This window comes from Entelurus aequoreus, linkage group LG01 (assembly GCF_033978785.1).
Source record: "Entelurus aequoreus isolate RoL-2023_Sb linkage group LG01, RoL_Eaeq_v1.1, whole genome shotgun sequence".
NCBI lineage: Eukaryota > Metazoa > Chordata > Actinopteri > Syngnathiformes > Syngnathidae > Entelurus > Entelurus aequoreus.
In genome coordinates, this window is record NC_084731.1 from 20,705,724 (window position 1) to 20,730,991 (window position 25,268).

General features: G+C 40.7%; 1 protein-coding gene across 3 annotated transcripts in view; it reads right to left on the bottom strand.

The window, feature by feature from the left end:
• Window positions 1-25,268, bottom strand: part of LOC133649041 (contactin-4-like) — a 427,627-nt gene that overhangs the window by 166,605 nt on the left and 235,754 nt on the right. For 2 of the 3 annotated variants that reach the window (XM_062045746.1, XM_062045738.1), the window contains exon 1: window positions 16,345-16,540. The exons of the other annotated variant lie outside the window; for it this stretch is intronic. The gene's annotated coding sequence lies outside the window, so the exon portion shown is untranslated. Of the gene's footprint in view, window positions 1-16,344; window positions 16,541-25,268 lie in introns of those variants that run through there. 3 annotated transcript variants of the gene reach the window in all.

The following is a 25,268-nucleotide window of genomic DNA, read 5'->3' on the forward strand; positions in this document are numbered from 1 at the left end:
TGGTGCTGAATTTCCCCCAGGGATCAATAAAGTACTTTCTATTCTATTGTTCTCTCTAATCACAAAGATTATTATTTATTTAACACATAAACCTTCGGCCAGGGATCGGCAACCCAAAATGTTAAAAGAGCCATATTGGACCAAAAATACAAAACAAAAATCTGTCTGGAGCCGCAAAAAAATTTAAGTCTTATATACCGTATTTTCCAGACCATAGGGCGCACCGGATTATAAGGTGCACTGCCGATGAATGGTCTATTTTTGATCTTTTTTTCATATACGCTATATAGATAAACGCTTTTTTAGTGAAACGAAAAGAAATGTAAAACTGCATCAATATACATAAATTTAAGATGCATCAATAATCGATTTTTAATCGAATCGTAGCTCCTGAATCGTAATCGTGAGGTGCCCAAACATTCCCACCTCTACTGTGCATACGTTAAAAACTGCAACGTTATTATACTAAGCACAACATGCAAATGTTGAATAACATAAATTATTAAATGCAATCATTTTTAAACTGCAATCCAAATAAAATAGTGCATTTTGCACATTGACTTATATATTGCAAAGAGACAGTATACACAGTCAACACAATCTAATTATCTCTTTTTTGCATCGCATGATTAATTTATGCAGTAAGTAATGTTTTTTTTTGCCAGCGGTGTTTGTTGAAGGAGACATAGTAAGTTCACCAAGCTGATCAACATCACTGATTAATGCGTGGCAAGATATGTAAATGACTATTTTTAGCTCGTTAATTTGTCTTATCTCAAGGGGCTTTTTTAGTATTAGCATGATGAGCAGGTTGTCTTACACTCAATCAGTGAGTCACCCCTCAAAACATTTTCCAGCTAAGGTCGGATCCAATTCTTTTTTTTTAATATTTCTATTTCCCATATTACTATATACTGTACATATGTATTTTAAATGGCATTTCCCCCCACTTACTGCCACTAATTATCACTCGTAGTTGCAAATGCGTCATTTTGCATGGGTGCGCTAGGGGGCCAGCCAAGTCGACTGGGGGCGCGATAACTTGGAAACGTAAAAAAAAGCAAAAAAAATTTGAAAAAAGGAAACGTGTAGAAAAGGACAAACTATCGGTATGTGCCGCCACAATCGTATTTTGCTTCATTTTAGGGACAGAAAAGCAAACCCAAATAAGCAACCGCATTAAAAAAAACAGCAATGCAAATCGAAAAGCCATTTACAAACAACACCCAGAAACGCCGCCAGCTTTGCTGGGCCCGAGCTCATCTGAGATGGAAGTTAATGATCATTTGAAAAATAAATTAAGTTTCTCAGTTTGAACATTAAATATCTTGTCTTTGCAGTCTATTCAATTGAATATAAGTTGAAAAGGATTTGCAAATCATTGTATTTGCAGTCTACACGTATCTCTTAGGCTCTGCGATGAGGTGGCGGCTTGTCCAGGGTGTACCCCGCCTTCCACTCGGATGCAGCTGAGATAGGCTCCAGCACCCCCCGCGACCCCAAAAAGGGACAAGCGGTAGAAAATGGATAGATGGATGGACGTATCTCTACCATCTACTGGTCATACTTATCACTACACCAGGGGTCGGCAACCCAAAATGTTGAAAGAGCCATATTGGACCAAAAATACAAAAACAAATCTGTCTGGAGCCGCAAAAAATTAAAAGCCATGTTACATACAGATAGTGTGTCATGAGATATAAATTGAATTAAGATGACTTAAAGGAAACTAAATGAGCTCAAATATAGCTACAAATGAGGCATAATGCTGCAATATGTACATATAGCTAGCCTAAATAGCATGTTAGCATCGATTAGCTTGCAGTCATGCACTGACCAAATATGTCTGACTAGCACTCCACACAAGTCAATAACATCAACAAAACTCACCTTTGTGCCTTCACGCACAACGTTAACAGTTTGGTGGACAGAATGAGACAGAAAAAGAAGTGGCATAAAACACGTCCTAGAAAGTCGGAGAAAGTTATATTTGTAAACAAACTACGGTGAGTTCAAGGACCGCCAAAATTAGTAGGACAAAACGGCGCTCGCCAAATACTCGAATCAGTGAAGCATGTTTAATATAAACAGTGTAATTAATAACAATTAGGGAGGTTTGCGTCATGTTTGTCCTCCTACAGAAACCATATTAAAACAAAATTATTTTTTTTTCGTCATCTTTTTCCATTGTTCATACATTTTTAAAAAAGCTCCTGAGAGCCACTAGGGCGGCGCTAAAGAGCCGCATGCGGCTCTAGAGCCGCGGGTTGCCGACCCCTGCACTACACCATGTACCAAATAAAATTGCTTCGACGTCGGTAAGCACAACCAGAATTATTCCGTACATTAGGCGCACCAAGTTAGAAGGCGCACTGTCGATTTTTGAGAAAATGAAACGATTTTTAAATGTGCCCTATAGTCCAAAAAATACGGTACACAAATTTGCATCGATCCTGAGAATTCTTACTCGTTCAGCATTTTTTAACTGATTATAATTAGAGATGTCCGATAATGGCTTTTTTGCCGATATTCCGATATTGTCCAACTCTTAATTACCGATTCCGATATCAACCGATACCGATATATACAGTCGTGGAATTAACACATTATTATGCCTAATTTTGTTGTGATGCCCCGCTGGATGCAATAAACAATGTAACAAGGTTTTCCAAAATAAATCAACTCAAGTTATGGAAAAAAAATGCCAACATGGCACTGCCATATTTATTATTGAAGTCACAAAGTGCATTATTTTTTTTTTAACTTGCCTTAAAACAGCAGCTTGGAATTTGGGACATGCTCTCCCTGAGAGAGCATGAGGAGGTTGAGGTGGGCAAGTAGGGGGTAGTGAGGGATGTATATTGTAGCGTCCCGGAAGAGTTAGTGCTGCAAGGGGTTCTGGGTATTTGTTCTGTTGTGTTTATGTTATGTTACGGTGCGGATGTTCTCCCGAAATGTGTTTGTCATTCTTGTTTGGTGTGGGTTCACAGTGTGGCGCATATTTGTAACAGTGTTAAAGTTGTTTATACGTCCACCCTCAGTGTGACCTGTATGGCTGTTGACCAAGTATGATTTTCATTCACTTGTGTGTGTGAAAAGCCGTAGATATTATGTGACTGGCAGTGCCTTTAAGGTTTATTGGCGCTCTGTACTTCTCCCTACGTCCGTGTACACAGCGGCGTTTTAAAAAGTCATAAATTTGACTTTTTGAAACCGATACCAATAATTTCCGATATTACATTTTAAAGCATTTATCGGCATCCCTAATTACAATTTTTCCAACTTCCAAACATGTAACCTGTTCCAGTCATTGTGGCTAGCTATACTCCCCAGAATCCAACATATTCCAGCTTAAAGTTGTTTGAAATGAGTGGAATTTCCCCCACACGGTCTCAACCCATTCAAATTGTTCTAGCGCCAACACATTCTGGCTCACGATAGTCCGCCCTTTGCAAAATTCCACATCTTCTGTACTGCATTATGGTCCCAGGGTGACTATAATTAGAGCTAATTCAGATTCTTATCACATCTGTCTCACATTGGCATGCAACACACCACACCATCACACATGTTTAAGGAGACAGGTGGACGTGGGCAGGTAATCGTCTCATAGCATAGCCTTTAGCAGTTAAATGCATGCTTTATTATTTATTTATTCATTTAATATGTCCTTTCGAGCCACTCAGGCAAATCATATTGTTGATGTAGATGCCCATATCTGCGATACAGAATTGCTTTACAAACGAGAAGTGTGGGATGTTTCTCTCGTTGCCTTATTTTTGTATTTGAATTGATTAAACGGATGTATTTCTTGTTTGGCGCAGCTGGGCCGAGAAGAAAACAAGACTGTGGGGAAATTGCGGCGAGAAGAGGCGGATAATACAGAGAAACTACAACAATAAAAACATACGTACAAATATGATACCAAAAATGACAGCAAAGAACCAGTTAATGAAGTCGATAGGAATAACACAGAAATAACAATTAGAGATGTCCGATAATATCGGACTGCCGATATTATCGGCCGATAAATGCTTTAAAATGTAATATCTGTATTTATTCGAGAATTGTGTTGATTGAAGCAGGGATTCTCAAATTACACGGGCTCCACCTGGTGGTACGCCAAAGAAGTTGTAAAATAAGTTTAAAACAGACTGTAAAATGTACAAATTCATGTGCTTTACGGGATTTTTTTGAATTTGGAATGCATACAGAATAGTGCTGCTAGGATCCTGACGAGAGTGCGGAAATATGACCATATCACAACCAACTCTCAAATCCCTTTACTGGCTTCCTGTTCCACTCAGGATTGAATACAAAGTCTCCCTGCTAACCCACCAGTGCCTCCAAGGAAATGCCCCCCTCTACCTCAAAGAACTACTCACCCCCAAATCCTCCACACGACACCTCCGCTCCGGACAGGCTAACCTCCTCCAACCGCCGAGGACAAAGCTACGAACAATGGGAGACCAGGCTTTCTGCTCCGCCGCTCCCAGTCTGTGGAAGGCTCTCCCTGACCACCTGAGGGCACCACAGACTGTGGATGCTTTTAAAAAAGGCTTAAAAAACGTTCTTTTTTTTTTTTTTTTAGATATATGCATACTAGTTTTAGCTATTTGGCTGTTCTAGTTTTTATTTTTATTTTTTTTAATACACTGTAGCACTTTGAGATTGTTTACTCAATGTAAAGTGCTTTTTACAAATAAAATCTATTATTATTATTATTATTAAGTTTGTAAATACGCACTGTATACGGAGTATCATTGTTGATGATGTGTGCGTGTAACGTTACACTGGCCAAAAATATTACATATGCTTGTTAAATAAAACCTCTGCCTTGTTTTTAATGAACACTTGGGCCTACCACGCTGCTGTAGTTGAATGTTGGTCTAAATGGTGGTATTTAAGATAAGATAAGATCATCGAAAGGAGAGCCAAGTGTTTTCTGAGGTGGCAGTGCGTTTGAGAACCACTGGATGGGATAATTATCTGCCAGCGGTTTGTAGTTTTTTATGTTTCAATTTAAAAAAATCATTATAATCTCAAAAGCAAAACAGTTTATTGTTTAGGCATTTTTTTAGTCTTACATTGCTAAAAAATGACTTTACCAAACTTTAAAAATGCAAATTCTCTATTCAACACAATTACTGAATTGCTATGTTTGTGTTGTTTTGATGAACAACATTCTGCGTTAAGGTCCGTAACACACACACACACACACACACACACACACACACACACACACACACACACACACACACACACACACACACACACACACACACACACACACACACACACACACACACACACACACACACACACACACACACACACACACACACACACACACACACACACACACACACACACACACACAGTGATTCCAAACCAATTATTTTATACCGAAGCACTCCATTTTAATACAATTCACTTTGCATTCATTCAGTCCTGTGCAAACCCCTTAATCAAGTACATTAGCGTTTCGGCATTTGCTTATGCCGCTAAATGTGTCCAATTTGCAAAATTAATATCATGAAGTATTTCTAAGGGGTTTGGAATTATTGTTTGATCCCATAAACTAATTTGGAGGATGTTTCTAAGCTGGTGATCCGAGTGAGTATTTGGGTCATACATGATCCTATTTTACATGGCATGGTATAATAACATGCATGAGAGTCCACTATTTTGATTGGATCAACAAAAATCAAAGCGAGCCACTATGGTTCAGTGCTTTGATGTGTCCCAACTGACGACATTAGTGTTTTAAATTAGGTCCGCCACCATTAAAGTTGTGGTCGGCAGCTTACAGTGCACACACTCATCATTGGGAGTGTCCTATTGATTGTGGCCCTTAAAGGCCTACTGAAACCCACTACTACCGACCACGCAGTCTGATAGTTTATATATCAATGATGAAATCTTAACATTGCAACACATGCCAATACGGCCGGGTTAACTTATAAAGTGCAATTTTAAATTTCCCGCTAAACTTCCGGTTGGAAACGCCTTTGGATGATGACGTATGCGCGTGACGTAGCCAGTGAAACAGGAGTATCGGTAGCCCATTGAAGCCAACACAAAATAGCTCTGTTTTCATTTCATAATTCCACATGATTCTGGACATCTGTGTTGGTGAATCTGTTGCAATTTGTTCATTGCATTATGGAGAAAGAAGCTGAGCAAGCAAAGAAGAAAGTTGTCGGTGCGAAGCGGAGTAATTTGCGAGGGAAGTCAGCAACACAACACAGCCGGTGTTTCATTGTTTACATTCCCGAAAGATGCAGTCAAGATCGAAGAACTCGGACAACAGAGACTCTTACCAGGAGGACTTTGACTTCGATACACAGATGCCTGTAGAGAACTGGGACAACACAGACTCTTACCAGGATTACTTTGATTTGGATACACAGACGCAGACGCGGTACCGTGAGTACGCAGCTGCGCTTCCAAACATTTGATCGCTTGCCCGTACGTGCGTGTCACGTACGTAACTTTGGGTAAATATATAAGCTTTATGAACCTTGGGTTAGGTGAACGGTCCTTTGGGCTGAGTGATTGTGTGTGTTGTGCAGGTGTTTGAATTGTATTGGCGGGTTATATGGACGGGAGCTAGGAGCTAGCATAACAAACACCTAGCGGGATTAATTTGTGGCATATTAAATATAAGCCTGGTTGTGTTGTGGCTAATAGAGTATATATATGTCTTGTGTTTATTTACTGTTGTAGTCATTCCCAGCTGAATATCAGGTCCCACCCGCCTCTCACAGCATCTTCCCTATCTGAATCGCTTCCATTCCACACTAGTCCTTCACTTGCACTTTCCTCATCCACAAATCTTTCATCCTCGCTCAAATTAATGGGGAAATCGTCGCTTTCTCGGTCCGAATCGCTCTCACTTCTGGCCGCCATCACTGTAAACAATAGGGAACTTTGCGGAAATGTTCAACTGACTACGTCACGCTACTTCCGGTAGGGGCAAGGCTTTTTTTTGTCAGATACCAAAAGTTGCGATCTTTATCGTCGTTGTTCTCTGCTAAATCCTTTCAGCAAAAATATGGCAATATCGCGAAATGATCAAGTATGACACATAGAATAGATCTGCTATCCCCGTTTAAATAAAACAATTTCATTTCAGTAGGCCTTTAATTATTTATTTGAACCAGGGATTTTTAAGGAAATTCTGATTTACACAGGATAAGAATCAAACAACAGGGCTAAAACTCCACTGATATCAATGGTAATGTTATCTAATTTCACTTCAAACCATACGTGTGATTGTCTATGGATTTTCACATACATCCAGATCACTGTAATCTCAGGGCATTCAATTGATTGTAACCGTGGTCTTCAGTTTGTCTGAGAAGATGGTTTGCCGCTCCTCTGAGCAGGCTTCATCAGTTCATGCTCAAAGGCCTAACGATCGGTCTGATCTAGTCTTTAACCGTACACTTTTTGTATCCGACATCAAGCTTCTGGCATAATTCTGGCCGGATATTTGACCACTCTTATTGGCAGAATTGGCAGCGTTCATCTAAATTGGCTGGTTTGCAGGCACTGACCCGGTTTTTAAAGCATGTCCTTTGGGAGGGCTATCCCAGAAGCTTAATGTCAGCTTCCTTTATCTGTTCAAAAACCAGAACACTCGTTTCAGCTGTCAAGCTTTTGATTTGAGGTGAATTTGGAGGCAGTCGTCCTTGTGTTAAAATCACAACTGTCTGGATTCTTGAAATCGGCAGTTATTGAGGAATGGCTCCAAAATAAACATCAATGCCTAATATGATAATTATATAATTTCTAAACAAAACTGCATGTGGACAGACTGTAATACATCTACCATTTGCTTTATCCGATTAACACAGTGCAATCTTTGGCATCATATTTTGAGACTGTTTGCAAATAATATGAGATAAGTATACCATATTTTTCGGACTATAGGGCGCACTTAAAATCCTTTCATTTTCTCAAAAATCGACAGTATGCTGGTGCGCCTAATGTACAGATTAATTCTGGTTGTGCTTACCGACCTCGAAGCAATTTTATTTAGTACATGGTGTCATGATACGTGTGACCAGTAGATTGTAGTCACACATAAGAGATATGTGTAGACTGCAATATGACGCCAGTAAACATCAAAACTTTAAATGTTCCATTGAAAATAAAGAACATTACACACGGCACTCAAAAATCTGTCAAAATGTTTTAGTACGACTTTGAAGCCGCACCGTTTGATGGACTGTCGGCCCATTACGGCTACCGTAGTCAGAGATACAAGTATTACTATGGTGTGTGTATAAGGACCACAAAATGGCATCCATTAGCAGACATATTATCTGGCGTTTTGTTTCAAAATATTATGCAAAACCAACTTTTCTTACCGTCTGGTGCCTGCTGATGTGTATTTGAGATCTGCATAAGTCCTGAAAATTTGCACACTTCCGCCACTGTAGTCTGTGCCAATGCCGTAGTCGATAAGCTTCTTCTTTTTCTCTATCTTCTTGTTATGGGACATCCACCCTCTGCTGTTGCCATTTCTAATATAAAGTAGTGTAAAGTTCTAACTTATATCTGGCTATGAACGCGCTAAAACATACCGGTGTAGTGAGTTTACATTATTCACCCAAGGAACTTGAGTTATTAGAGGGTTCCGGTTGAATGGTTTTTCACGGGACACATTCCCGGGCGTTGTTGTTGCACTAGTGAGACACGGATGAGGAGATGCCGCCCCATTATTGATTGAAGTAAAGTCTGAAAGTCATTAAAACAGTTAGCGCCATCTTTTTGACACTTCTTCCACTCCCGTCCTTGCACGCTACACCGCTACAACAAAGATGACGGGGAGAAGACGCCGCCGAAGGTGAGCCACGTAAATAAGACCGCCCACAAAACGGCGCATCCAGAAGCGACGCTCAGAAAGTGACTTGGAAACGGTCTGTAAAACATAATCTATGCAACATTTTGACCAAAGAACCACCCTTACATGTTATGTAGACCAGTGGTTCTCAAATGGGGGTACACGTACCCCTGGGGGTACTTGAAGGTATGCCAAGGGGTACTTGAGCTTTTTAAAAAATATTCTAAAAATAGCAACAATTCAAAAATCCTTTATAAATATATTTATTGAATAATAATTTAACAAAATATGAATGTAAGTTCATAAACTGAACATCAAATCAAGTAGGCTATTCCATTCATTACCATAAAGCCAGAGTTTCCCCCATGCCATGATGGTTTGACCCTCACTAAAATGTCGGTCAAAAAGAACTGTGAAAAGAAATGCAACAATGCAATATTCAGTGTTGACAGCTAGATTTTTTGTGGACATGTTCCATAAATATTGATGTTAAAGATTTCTTTTTTTGTGAAGAAATGTTTCGAATTAAGTTCATGAATCCAGGTGGATCTCTATTACAATCCCCAAAGAGGGCACTTTAAGTTGATGATTACTTCTATGTGTAGAAATCTTTATTTATAATTGAATCACTTGTTTATTTTTCAACAAGTTTTTAGTTATTTGTATATCTTTTTTTCCAAATAGTTCAAGAAAGACCACTACAAATGAGCAATATTTTGCACTGTTATACAATTTAACAAATCAGAAACTGATGACATAGTGCTGTATTTTACTTCTTCATCTCTTTTTTCAACCAAAAATGCTTTGCTCTGATTAGGGGGTACTTGAATTAAAAAAATGTTCACAGGGGGTACATCACTGAAAAAAGGTTGAGAACCACTGATGTAGACCACAAGATAGTGTTTTAAATTTTAAATAACCCCTTCAATGCGCCTTATCAGGTGTGCCTTTTGTATGAAAAAATACCTGAATAGACCCGCTCCTTTTAATCCGGTGCGCCCTATGGTCCGAAAAATACGGTAATAATTACAGTATTTTGGTAATTCTAAGCTTTTTTCTTATTTTTTTTTTTGCACATTGATTTCACAGAGCGCATTGCAACGTTTGTTATTTCCTTCCACAATTACCACTAATCACAGCAGCCTTCATGACAGCCAACGACTGACTACTCTGGGACAAATGATGATCGAGATCAGGGGTGCCCACTACGCTGACCACAAACTTCGGGTCGATCGCTAAGATCTTAAGAAATGGACATCATTACCGATCATCAATCTTCACTATGACCGCTGGCCGGCGCGAGCTCGGTATGAAGACAAAACGGCGGGCAGGAACTCGAGAAACCCCTTTTTTTTTTTCCATTTCAACATAGACTCTCTCCCACACACCAGCCCCTCAAATGTCTACACTGCAAAAACTGAAATCTAAGTAAGATGAAATGTCTCAAATAAGGGTGATATTTGCTTATTTTCTGTCTGATAAGATAATTCTTCTCACTAAGCAGATTTTATGTTAGAGTGTTTTACTTGTTTTAAGGGTTTTGGTCCTAAATGATCTCAGTAAGATATTACAGCTTGTTGCTGAGATTTGATGACCTATATTGAGTAAAACATGCTTGAAACTATTTTTGTCCAAATGTCCAAAACACACCCAGCAATGGTGCACAGGAAGGCGGGGAAGACGAGGGGAAAAGGTGGCCAAAATGGTCAAAAGTCCCAATTTTGTCCAAAATACCTCCCAGGGTTCCAGTCCCACAAGTCCCGGGATGCAAAAAATGTCCATAACACACCCAGCCGAGTCCCACAGGGAGGGGGGATAAAAGTTGGAAAAGTCGACAAAAGTCCCAAAAATGTTTAAAATACCTACCCAGGTTCGAGTCCCACATGGAGTGCCACAAGTCTTAAGACTTGTGGCACTCGAACCCGGGTGTGATTTTTTAACATTTTACCGACTTTTCTCCCTGCCTTCCCGTGGGACTTGGCTGGGCGCGTTTTGGACATTTTGGGCATCCCAGCCGGCGGCGGGACTTGTGGGACTCGAACCTGGGTAGGTATTTTAAACATTTTTGGGACTTTTGCCGACTTTTCCAACTTTTATCCCCCCCCCCCCCTCCCAGTGGGAGTCGGCTGGGTGTGTTATGGACATTTTTGGGCGGCCATACATAAGATTTTATGTTAGAGTGTTTTACTTGTTTTAAGGGTTTTGGTCCTAAATGATCTCAGTAAGATATTACAGCTTGTTGCTGAGATTTGATGACCTATATTGAGTAAAACATGCTTTAAACTATTTTTGTCCAAATGTCCAAAACATGGTGCACAGGAAGGCGGGGAAGAAGAGGGGAAAAGGTGGCCAAAATGGTCAAAAGTCCCAATTTTGTCCAAAATACCTCCCAGGGTTCCAGTCCCACAAGTCCCGGGATGCAAAAAATGTCCATAACACACCCAGCCGAGTCCCACAGGGAGGGGGGATAAAAGTTGGAAAAATCGGCAAAAGTCCCAAAATTTTTCTAAATACCTACCCAGGTTCGAGTCCCACATGGAGTGCCAAAAGTCTTAAGACTTGTGGCACTTGTGGCACTTTGAACATTTTACCGACTTTTCTAACTTTTCTCCCCGCCTTCCCGTGGGACTTGGCTGGGCGCGTTTTGGACATTTTGGGCATCCCAGCCGGCGGCGGGACTTGTGGGACTCGAACCTGGGTAGGTATTTTAAACATTTTTGGGACTTTTGCAGACTTTTCCAACTTTTATCCCCCCCCTCCCAGTGGGAGTCGGCTGGGTGTGTTATGGACATTTTTGGGCGGCCATACATAAGATTTTATGTTAGAGTGTTTTACTTGTTTTAAGGGTTTTGGTCCTAAATGATCTCAGTAAGATATTACAGCTTGTTGCTGAGATTTGATGACCTATATTGAGTAAAGAATGCTTTAAACTATTTTTGTCCAAATGTCCAAAACATGGTGCACAGGAAGGCGGGGAAGAAGAGGGGAAAAGGTGGCCAAAATGGTCAAAAGTCCCAATTTTGTCCAAAATACCTCCCAGGGTTCCAGTCCCACAAGTCCCGGGATGCAAAAAATGTCCATAACACACCCAGCCGAGTCCCACAGGGAGGGGGGATAAAAGTTGGTAAAGTCGACAAAAGTCCCAAAAATGTTTAAAATACCTACCCAGGTTCGAGTCCCACATGGAGTGTCACAAGTCTTAAGACTTGTGGCACTCGAACCCGGGTGTGATTTTTTAACATTTTACCGACTTTTCTCCCTGCCTTCCCGTGGGACTTGGCTGGGCGCGTTTTGGACATTTTGGGCATCCCAGCCGGCGGCGGGACTTGTGGGACTCGAACCTGGGTAGGTATTTTAAACATTTTTGGGACTTTTGCCGACTTTTCCAACTTTTATCCCCCCCTCCTCCCAGTGGGAGTCGGCTGGGTGTGTTATGGACATTTTTGGGCGGCCATACATAAGATTTTATGTTAGAGTGTTTTACTTGTTTTAAGGGTTTTGGTCCTAAATGATCTCAGTAAGATAATACAGCTTGTTGCTGAGATTTGATGACCTATATTGAGTAAAAAATGCTTTAAACTATTTTTGTCCAAATGTCCAAAACATGGTGCACAGGAAGGCGGCGAAGAAGAGGGGAAAAGGTGGCCAAAATGGTCAAAAGTCCCAATTTTGTCCAAAATACCTCCCAGGGTTCCAGTCCCACAAGTCCCGGGATGCAAAAAATGTCCATAACACACCCAGCCGAGTCCCACAGGGAGGGGGGATAAAAGTTGGAAAAATCGGCAAAAGTCCCAAAAATGTTCTAAATACCTACCCAGGTTCGAGTCCCACATGGAGTGCCACAAGTCTTAAGACTTGTGGCACTCGAACCCGGGTGTGATTTTTTAACATTTTACCGACTTTTCTCCCTGCCTTCCCGTGGGACTTGGCTGGGCGCGTTTTGGACATTTTGGGCATCCCAGCCGGCGGCGGGACTTGTGGGACTCGAACCTGGGTAGGTATTTTAAACATTTTTGGGACTTTTGCCGAGTTTTCCAACTTTTATCCCCCCCCCCCCTCCCAGTGGTAGTCGGCTGGGTGTGTTATGGACATTTTTGGGCGGCCATACATAAGATTTTATGTTAGAGTGTTTTACTTGTTTTAAGGGTTTTGGTCCTAAATGATCTCAGTAAGATATTACAGCTTGTTGCTGAGATTTGATGACCTATATTGAGTAAAGAATGCTTTAAACTATTTTTGTCCAAATGTCCAAAACATGGTGCACAGGAAGGCGGGGAAGAAGAGGGGAAAAGGTGGCCAAAATGGTCAAAAGTCCCAATTTTGTCCAAAATACCTCCCAGGGTTCCAGTCCCACAAGTCCCGGGATGCAAAAAATGTCCATAACACACCCAGCCGAGTCCCACAGGGAGGGGGGATAAAAGTTGGAAAAGTCGACAAAAGTCCCAAATATGTTTAAAATACCTACCCAGGTTCGAGTCCCACATGGAGTGCCACAAGTCTTAAGACTTGTGGCACTCGAACCCGGGTGTGATTTTTTGACATTTTACCGACTTTTCTCCCTGCCTTCCCGTGGGACTTGGCTGGGAGCGTTTTGAACATTTTGGGCATCCCAGCCGGCGGCGGGCCTTGTGGGACTCGAACCTGGGTAGGTATTTTAAACATTTTTGGGACTTTTGCAGACTTTTCCAACTTTTATCCCCCCCCTCCCAGTGGGAGTCGGCTGGGTGTGTTCCAGTCCCACAAGTCCCGGGATGCAAAAAATGTCCATAACACACCCAGCCGAGTCCCACGGGGAGGGGGGATAAAAGTTGGAAAAATCGGCAAAAGTCCCAAAAATTTTCTAAATACCTACCCAGGTTCGAGTCCCACATGGAGTGCCAAAAGTCTTAAGACTTGTGGCACTTGAACCCGGGTGTGATTTTTGAACATTTTACCGACTTTTCTAACTTTTCTCCCCGCCTTCCCGTGGGACTTGGCTGGGCGCGTTTTGGACATTTTGGGCATCCCAGCCGGCGGCGGGACTTGTGGGACTCGAACCTGGGTAGGTATTTTAAACATTTTTGGGACTTTTGCAGACTTTTCCAACTTTTATCCCCCCCCTCCCAGTGGGAGTCGGCTGGGTGTGTTATGGACATTTTTGGGCGGCCATACATAAGATTTTATGTTAGAGTGTTTTACTTGTTTTAAGGGTTTTGGTCCTAAATGATCTCAGTAAGATAATACAGCTTGTTGCTGAGATTTGATGACCTATATTGAGTAAAACATGCTTGGAACTAGAATATCAAGTGTTGCAAAGCTGTGTCATCAACACTCACAAGTATAAAACTACTTTTTTAAAGTAATCATTTCTTATTTCAAGCATGAAATAAAAAATTATGACTTTGACACAATTGTGTCTCATAATTAAAACAGATGACAGCCAAATGGACTTTTGCTGTTTTATTTTCAATGAAACAATAGAAAACACGTACTCATATAGTAGTACAGTTGGCACAGTACAGTAAACTGACAGTTAATATTTAAACATTTAACATTTCAAACAATTTTGAACAGAAATAGTTCATGCACATTCAAATAAATTCCTCAAAATTACAATTAAAAAAATGTTGGCCGGGGGCCGGGCTGTATATATGCGCACTAATTGACTGAAAGAGCACGCACTTGGCGCGATGATGTCATGTTGTCGATGGAAAAATGCATTTTTAGACCATATGATTTGCCTGAGCGGCTAGAAAACTTGTTGCCTTTCCGTTAAGAACAATAAATTAGTTTTTAGTATAAGTTTGCTGGTTTCAAGAAATGTAATGCCGAGCGCATATCATTATGTCAAGATAATGGCACTAGCATTTACTTCATTTAAGAATATTTTTCAACATATTGAGCAAAACACTACCAAGAAAAGTGCACTTGTCATTAGTGAGAATATACTTATTTTAGGGTTCATTGAGGTTAGCTAATTTTACTTGTTTTGGAAAGTCTTGACAAGCCAAATTGTCTTGTTCTATTGGCAGATAATTTTGCTTAGTTCAAATAAAATACCCCTCATTTTTGTATCTTTTTTTCTTGTTTTTGAACACTGACTTTTTGCAGTGTAAAGACCAACCGCACAGTTCCTGTCCTTGCTCCGTTAGTTATACTAGTATTTCTTCTAATAGGGTATACAAAGGAATATGGAAGCTGGACCAATAAGAAGGTCGAAACCAAACACTTTTGTGCAGTATTGGAATGAGGGGAAGACTTTTGTTAATAAAAAATGGTGGTAATTATATATTATAGTGGATTAACTCTGTATGAGGGTTGTATGGTGTACCGGTACTAATAAAGTACCACGGTACTAATGAATTAAAAACGCTACTATACTGCCTCTGAAAAACGCTGGTACTTTCTTTTTTTTAAAATCCCAGCCTAAAACTCATTTGTATACTCTAGCCTTTAAATAGACCCCCTTTTTAGACCAGTTGATCTGCCGTTTCTTTTCTTTTCTGCTCTGCCCCCCTCTCCCTTGTGGATGGGGCGGGGCACAGGTCCGGTGGCCATGGATGAAGTGCTGGCTGTCCAGAGTCGGGACCCGGGGTGGACCGCTCGCCTGTGCATCGGTTGGGGACATCTCTGCGCTGCTGACCTGTCTCCGCTCGGGATGGTCTCCTGCTGGCCCAGATATGGACTGGACTCTCACTATTATGTTAGATCCACTATGGACTGGACTTTCACTATTATGTTAGATCCACTATGGACTGGACTCTCACTATTATGATAGATCCACTATGGACTGGACTCTCACTATTATGTTGGATCCACTATGGACTGGACTCTCACTATTATGTTAGATCCACTATGGACTGGACTTTCACAATATTATGCTAGACCCACTCGACGTCCATTCTATCCGGTCTCCCCTAGAGGTCCTGCGGTATCTGCGGTCCTCTCCAAGGTTTTTCATTGTCATTCTCATTGACATCCCACTGGGTTGAGTTTTTCCTTGCCCTTATGTGAGATCTGAACCGAGGATGTCGTTGTGGCTTGTGCAGCCCTTTGAGACACTTGTGATTTAGGGCTATATAAATAAACATTCATTGATTGATGTAATGGACATGACGGCGCACCATTGTCAGGGCCGTGTGATTGCGAACAAAACGAGCAGAGGCAGAGTACTTACAGGTTAACACAGCGGAGAGATAACATCGGGAGAATGGACGTATTTTGGCTTAATAACCAACAATAAAGGTGAAGCTATTAACACTAAAGCGCCCCTCCACATCCCATTTTTGGCCATAGATTGATTAGATTAGCACAGGGTTGAACAAAAAAACAAACACATGCCCCTCGGGCAGCTGTCGTCACCACAAACCTACAGGACCGTTGGAATTGTCCTAACCTTTCCCCTCGATACGGCGCCCCCTACCTTAACCAGACGCTGTCAAGTATGGACCCATGCACAAGTCAGCGGAGTTTGTCTTGTGCCATACACGTGTTTAAGAAACTGAGCTTACCATCAGTTCGGAGCACCAGCGGTGTCGGTGGGCCCTGGACCCGAGTCTTGGTCACGGGGTGGGTCACGACACAGGTGTAGTTGCCCACGTCCGAGGGTTCGACTTTAGCGATGTATAGATTCCCCGTCTCCTGCGAGATAAAACGACGAGTGTCCTGCTTCACAAAAGTCGGATACTCGTTGAAAATCCAGGTAAATTCCAGATCTGTTGAGATAAAGACGGAAGACGAATGATTCATGAGAATTCAGCAAGTAGGCGCCATGTGAAGACTGACAACTGCATATGTATGACATACAAAGCAAAGAGTTAATGTCAAAGAAACACACTTAATTCGATTTTTTTTAACATGGTTAAATATCATTTCAGATCATAACTAGGTAATCTAAGTTAATTATGTTCACTTTAAAATGAGCTCCCTTTGAACTTTACCTACGTAATTTGCCATTGGATCAATACAATTGTTTTTCACCGGAATACAACGATCTCAGTGTACCAGTGGTTCTTAACCTTGTTGGAGGTACCGAACCCCACCAGTTTCAAATGCGCATTCACCAAACCCTTCTTTAGTGAAAAATATTATTATATATATTTTTGTTAAATTCAAGACAAAGTTGTATGTTTTTTTTTACTGGTGCACAAAATGAACCGGGCATGAACATCACCTTGTTCCAAGGAACAAAACCAACACATTGCATGAACTCACAACAAATTACTGTCAGGTTCAAACACACAGGTTCCCCCACATCTGCGGTCCTCTCCAAGGTTTGTCATTGTCCCATTAGGTTGAGTTTTTCCTTGCCCTGATGTGGGATTTGAACCGAGGATGTCGTTGTGGCTTGTGCAGCCCTTTGAGACACTCGTGATTTAGGGCTATATAAATAAACATTGATAGATTGATTAATTGATTGATAAGGGCTTTTAGTTTTCTTGCGCACAAATATCTAAAATATTTATTGTTTCACTTTAAAAAAATCAGTAGCTTAAAGGCCTACTGAAACCCACTACTACCGACCACGCAGTCTGATAGTTTATATATAAATGATGAAATATTAACATTGCAACACATGCCAATACGGCCGGATTAACTTATAAAGTGCAATTTTAAATTTCCCGGGGAACTTACGGTTCAAAACGCCTTTGGAGGATGACGTATGCGCGTGACGTCGCGAGGTCCACGGAAGTGTTTGGACCCTATTGGACACAATACACAGAGCTCTGTTTTCTTCGACAAAATTCAACAGTATTCTGGACATCTGTGTTGGTGAATCTTTTGCAGTTTGTTTAATGAACAATGGAGGCTGCAAAGAAGAACGTTGTAGGTGGGATCGGTGTATTAGCGGCGGACTACAGCAACACAAACAGGAGGACTTTGTTGGCTAGCAGACGCGCTAGCGGCGACCTCACCTTGACTTCCTACGTCTCCGGGCCGCCGACCGCATCGTCGATCGCTGGAACGCAGGTGAGCACGGGTGTTGATGAGCAGAGAAGGGCTGGCTGGCGTAGGTGGAGTGCTAATGTTTTTATCATAGCTCTGACGAGGTCCCGTTGTTAAGTTAGCGTCGTTAGCAACAGCATTGCTAGTGTAACCCAGGTGACAAAACCCCATTAAATATCCTTTCTATTTATTTATTTATTCGTCGTCTAAGCTGTCCTTGCGTGCGTCATTACGTCACGCGGTCACATGACCTAACACGGCTGTCAGAATAGCATAAAACCCGGAAGTGGGCTGCTACCGGTGAGAGCGAGAGGGACACGCTGTGTGAGGTTGCTGCAGGTATGTGACTCGGTTTTACGCTTTTAATGATTAACTAAGCCTTCTAAACTGACATGTAATAATGTCGAACTGTAGGAGCCGACTACCGGAGCCGTGGGTCGTCCCGCGGGAGTGTTTGAGTGTGATTTATCTGCGGAATTGGTTAGTTGTAGTGATGGGTTGATGAGGCTTCATGAAGTGTTTCGACACATTGCAAAACTGTATTGATACTGTGTCGATACTGTGTCACTAAATACTGACATCTGCTGGACATTAAAATCCCTACAGGCAACCTATGGACCGACTCAACTGACACTGATTTTATGACCTAGTATATACAATAATATAAACCAAGTCATTGTATTTCATTTAGGATTATTTCATATCTTCATTTGAATAAAAATATATTTTTATCTTTTTTAGATACAGTCAATAAATAATGTGAACATGTATCGTGACTAGGATGGTAGAAGGTGGGGATTGAACCCCAGTAACCAGCAACCCTCCGATTGCTGGTACGGCCACTCTACCAACTTCGCCGCGCTGTCATTCCTGTACCTTTTTCTAGTAACAGTAGTGATGGGTCCACACAGATGCATCGGCGCATGCGTCGAGCTCATAGAGCGAAACCCTGTGTCGGTGCGCGTACCGCTTTTAGAAAGTCACGTGACCGATCATGAGCTGCTTTCGTCACGTGACCGATACGCGAACTGTATCGCACTGACGCCTCCTCTGTGCCCTGTGAGCAACCTTCCCTCTAAGGTGCGCGCCTGCGCAATTGCGCAGTGCTCAAACGTCCTCCGCGCACACCGTGCGCCGCACAGCAAATATATGCCGCGCACCAAATCAAACCCATCTGAATTCTAAACAAAATAAACACATTTATTCTGTGTAATTTTGAAATGCAACTTTGAGTGACAGTGACAACAAGCTGCCCTAACGGTGTTCGTCAACAACACGCATTGCGCCGCTTCCTAATAAACACAGTTTGGCACGCAGGCGTCAGTGCGATACAGTTCATGAGCGTTCACGTGACCAGAACAGCTCATGAGCGGTCACGTGACCAAAACAGCTCGTGTTCGGTCACGTGACTTTCTAAAAGCGATACGCGCACCGACACAGGGTATCGCTCTATGAGCTCGACGCATGCGCCGATGCATCGGTGTTGCCGGACCCATCACTAGTGAGTTGCATTTGTGTAGCTTTACGTAGCCTAGCCGCTGCATTCGTTTTGAATGGAGCTGTTAGCATCTACTTATATGCCGGTTTCTCTGAATATAGTAACACATTGAATGAAATGCTATCACTGTTAAACAATTGTCTGATTGTCCTTGGTTTGTTTTACTTGCTGATGGTTATCAGTGCTATGCATCCAAGGCACTTTATGAAGCAGTCCAGTTAATCACTGTGTCTGCTAGCACTCTATTTGTGGATGCAGTGTTTACATTTTGATACCATTTAGAGAAATGAATATTTTGATATAACAATTATTATATTATTTATTCTAATTGGATTTATGAATTTATTGTACAATATTAAGGAATATACTTTGCTATTTGAATACAGTTGTATTATTTAGTATTTAGTATTTGAATGTATTTTCTTTTGTGTGCACACTGGAAATTTGACTGGTCCTGCCCTTTTATACAGGCCAGGTTGGATGGCGAGCTTAGAACCCGAACTAGAGTCTGAAGTTTTATGCCTGGAACCGAACCAACCAACTGAACTGAATCCACCCAACCGAGCCCCGGGCGGGTAGAAGGCTCCTTAGCAGCCGCCCTCTGTTTTCCTTCTTTTTTTAACCAAAACGCAACGTGTTCATTACGGTCCTCCTGAACATTCACCTTTCCCCCGTCCCTTCACTAAAACCCCTCTGGACACTGCCACCACAACGTGGACTTTGCGGGGCCGTTTAAATGAACTCTGAATTGTGTTGCGCCTATACCATCGTTGGTAGAAAAATAAGGATGGAATTAAGTACATCATTTGTTGTAAATATTGAACGTTTCTGTCAACTTGTGGAATATGTGAATGTCCATTTGAATTTACATGTTGATGTTGTTTGTTTATTTTTCTTATTATTCTTTAATATAATTTGGTACCATTTAAACTTGAAACCTGTGTTCAGTCTTTATTACTCTCCATTCCTAGAGCTGAGTTTAGTTTCTTCTGATCTAGCCCAGACATCTCATTAACTGTTTTATTTAGTACTTGTACAGTGCTTTATTAGAGTAACATACAGGTTACACTAGGCTTCGATAGGCGTCGAATACACATTAACCGTGTATTTACATGTCCAGTGTTTGGTTCGGTGTCTCCTGATAGTAGTATTGTTGATCTTCTGTCTATCCTTCCAGTCAGGGATTTATTTATTTTGTTTCTATCTGCATTTGAGACAGATGCTATCACGTTAGCTCATGCTAAAGAGCTTCGTCGATGTATTGTCGTGGAGATAAAAGTCACTGTGAATGTACATTTCGCCTTCTCGACTCTCATTTTCAAGAGGATATAGTATCCGAGGTGGTTTAAAATACAAATCCGTGATCCACAATAGAAAAAGGAGAGAGTGTGGATTCCAATGAGCCAGCTTGTACCTAAGTTACGGTCAGAGCGAAAAAAGATATCTCTTGAACTGCATTCTAGTCCGTCACTCTAACGTTCCTCATCCACGAATCTTTCATCCTCGCTCAAACTAATGGGGTAATCGTCGCTTTCTCGCTCCGAATATCTCTCGCTCCATTGTAAACAACGGGGAATTGTGAGGAGCACTACCGCTTGTGACGTCACGCTACTTCCGGTAGGGGCAAGGTTTTTTTTAATCAGCGAGCAAAAGTTGCGAACTTTATCGTCGATTTTCTCTACTAAATCCTTTCAGCAAAAATATGGCAATATCGCGAAATGATCAAGTATGACACATAGAATGGATCTGCTATTCCCGTTTAAATAATAAAAAAAAAATTTCAGTAGGCCTTTAAAAAAAACATCAGAATTTGAGTAAACCAACAGAAATGCACATTCGCCTCAACAACAAATACATAGTTATGACCACAGCCTTAATGCACCAAACGCCTGCATCTTCTGGATTTTCCAATGCATACCAATGTTCAGGGGAATGAAAATAAACAACGTGAAATTGTAACTGAAAACTGTCTTGTGTTCGGCGAGCCAAAGATCTCTGTGACAGACCCGGCATACAAACGACCACATAGCCAGGGAATGCTGCCAGACGAGAAGCTCTTATAAAAATGGAATGGTCACAGATAACTGCGGTTTTAAATGGATTGTTTTTATAGTCTTTTTTTTTTTTTTTTTTTTACACCCGACCACTGCCATTCAATTGTGAACATCTGATACACATATTGCACAAGGCCTTAGGAATGAGCAGAACAGATCTAACAAATGCAGTTTTCAAAAATGGTAATACATATTCTGCAGCATGTTTACCCTGCACGGCTTTATTAAACCTCGCTACTTGTTAGAGGGGTAGCAATTACACTCAGCGGTCAGGGAGGTGCCCTTTTCCTTCATGGTCTCCCCCACCTGATTGACCATTTGTTACAGCGCGGCACGATACATAAAGCGGCAAACGTGTGCATCACTGTGCAGGGGATGATAAAGCCAGCTGATCCTCACCATTTGGGTCTTAAAATGATGGTTTGGCGGGAGTGCGTGAGCAGTGTGATGACGAAGCAGATGTCTTTGGGGATGGAAGACACTTGAAGGCAGAGTGTGTGTGTGTGTTCTTGTATTTCTACCCTTCTTGAGACATGAAGAAGGAAAAGTATCTTCCATATGAGGAGGTGTGAACAAGTGATGACATAAATCATGGTCCCAATAACATTGCATCTAATAGAGAATGTCTCATTTGCACCCCTGCTGGTGACATCTATCAAAATGAGGGTGGTCCCAAAAAGGAGGGATTTTTCACATTGGTTCCCCCTGTGGTCAACATATGAAATAACAAGTGTGTGCAAGAAATTGAAATGCGCCTCCTTTGGACAAAATGAATTTAATAAAATAAATATGTAATTAGAGACATACTGTAATAACTTGAAGAAAATAATGAAGATTAAAAACTAATTATGAACAAAAAGTAAAAAAAAATAAAAATACATTTCTCACATGTCGACTTTTTTCTTATAAAATTGAGAACATTTTCTCATAGTTTTTCTGTTTTTGTAATATTGCAATATTTTCTCGTAAAATTATTCATTTTTTATGTAAAAATGATTACTTTTTAGTGCAAAATGGTGACATTTGTCATCTAAAATTATGACTTTTATCACAATATTGCAAACTTTTTAGTTGTTCTTGTAAAACTGTGACATTTTATGAGTAAAATTGTGACTTTTGTCATCATTTTTGCAGAGCAAAATTCAGATTATTATTATAATATCGCCCAAATTTTTAAAGTTGTCTATAAAATTGTGACTTTTGTCGTGTAAAATTACGACTCTTTTCATAAAATTGCCAAATTTTAAGCTTTTCTTGTAAATTTGCGACTGTTTTTGAGTAAAAGTCCAACTTTTATCATAATATTGCACAAATGTTCAGTTTTTCTTGTAAAATGTTGACTTGCGTTGAGTAAAATGATGACTTTTATTATGCACAGGAAATCAATGGTCTTCCGAGACTGCGATGCCGATGATGATTATAATACTGCCAAAATTCAAAGTTTTTTTGTGAAATTGTGACCTTTTTCTTGTGAAATTCCAACTAATTTTTCACAACGAGCTTTTTTATATTTGCATAGTATGTATATATTATTAATGTTGTAAATACAAATCTTTATATATCTAGAAAGGGTGGTCCTAAAGAGGTAGGCATTTTTCTCAGGTCTCAAGAAGGTAAGAAATACAAGAATGTGTGCGTGTGTGTGTGTGTGTGTGTGTGTGTGTGTGTGTGTGTGTGTGTGTGTGTGTGTGTGTGTGTGTGTGTGTGTGTGTGTGTGTGTGTGTGTGTGTAAATATTTTTCTCCCCAGTGATTTTGGACCATGGCTGCACCTGCCCCTTGCTCTGTGATTACAACCCGAATGACTGCATGACACGATTGCATGTCAGAAAACCATAGAGCAGGGGTGTCCAAACTACGGCCCGCCGGCGTCTTCAATTTGGCCCGTGAAACATCATGAGTTTTATAAGAATTCAAATCAATTTAAAATATCTGGCAAATTTATTGTTGCCACTTTGTTGCCATCTTGTGGACAACGTGAGTATTTCAGGTCCCAATCCAAACAACCTTCCCTAGTCATGGCACAATTTTCTTTAATAAATAAATAAAAATCAACCAACACAAAAAGCCAACACACATGGTCACACATAACAAACTTTATATATACTGTATATTAGGGCTGTCAATGTTAACGCATGTGATTAATAAAAAAAAATATTGCGTTACCATAAATGAATGACGATTAATCAAAGTGTTTGTTTTGACCTATGCCGGAAGGCAGTGCACATTATGTAGAGCAGTGTTTTTCAACCACTAGTGTGCCGTGAGATACAGTCTGATGTGCCGTGGGAGATTATCTAATTTCACCTATTTGGGTTAAAAATATTTTTTGCAAACCAGTAATTATAGTCTGCAAATGATGTGTTGTTGTTGAGTGTCGGTGCTGTCTCGAGCTCGGCAGAGTAACCGTGTAATACTCTTCCATATCAGTAGGTGGCAGCCGGTGCTAATTGCTTTGTAGATGTCGGAAACAGCGGGAGGCACCGTGAAGGTAAAACTGAGACTAATGCTTAAATCAAAAATAAACAAAAGGTGAGTGCCCCTAAGAAAAGTAATTGAAGCTTAGGGAAGGCTATGCAGAACGAATCTAAAACTGAACTGGCTACAAAGTAAACAAAAACAGAATGCTGGACGACAGCAAAGACTTACTGTGGAGCAAAGACGGCGTCCACAATGTACATCCGAACATGACATGACAATCAACAATGTCCCCACAAAGAAGGATAAAAACAACAAAAATATTCTTGATTGCTAAAACAAAGTAGATGTGGGAAATATCGCTCAAAGGATGACATGAAACTGCTACAGGAAAATACCAAATAAAGAGAAAAAAAACATTAAAATAGGAGCGCAAGACAAGAACTAAAACACTACACACAGGAAAACAGCAAAAAACTCCAAATAAGTCAGGGGATGATGTGACAGGTGGTGACAGTACACCTACTTTGAGACAAGAGCTATAGTGATGCATGCTTGGTTATGGTTTAAAGTCATACCCAACAATTGCGACAACGACTTTTTACTGTCAACTGAGTTTAGTTTTTTAATGATGTCTGCTGGTGGTGTGCCTCCGCATTTTTTCAACGCAAAAAATGTGCCTTGGCTCAAAAAAGGTTGAAAAACACTGATGTCGGAGGCAGTGATTACATCACACACCAGTTAGAGCGATGTGCTCTGCGCCCATTTTGCCTCAAAGTAAACCTAGATGGAACTTTAGATAAAACTGAGGTAATTAGTTAGTATTGCAGCAACAATATTTCTTATCATCGGCACACATCAAGTTTAAAATAGTATCTTAAAGAAAAACATGAATGTAAGGGTGGCGCCGCCAGCCTGAATGCTACTTAAATGGGGTTGCCAAATATGCCTTTGAAAAACATAATCGTCTTTGGTGAGAGAAGAGAGGCATGTGACTTCAACTATTAGTGGCGTGCCATTTATTCCACTTCAGTGAGCTATGAGTCTGTGTGATGCTTTTATTTAATGACAAATTACTCAACATTGCATAAAGACAATAATCTCACTAAGAGGGGATCTCCTTCATTAATAAAGCACAATTGAAATGTCACCTCTCTTTTTGTCACAGCAGTGTTCATAGTGATAGCTGAAGCTGCACACTGAATTCATTCGTTTTTTAGTTAAGCAGAGCAGACTCCTGTTAAAGACATATGTTTACTTTTATTCTGTTAAATATGTTTACTTTTATTCTGTTAAGTTAAGCAGACAATATTTCTATTAAGACACACACACAAAAAAAAGTGCACTTAGTTGAGCAAGTCAGTGACTTGAAATTGCTACTGTATGACATTCTGACTGCAAAATTGCATTTGTATCCAAATATTAGGGTCTTTTCTAGAGCAAATTTTAGTCATGAAAGCACATAATAACCTGTGATTAATCATGATTAATCACAGATCTAGAGTGTGATTATTCTGATTT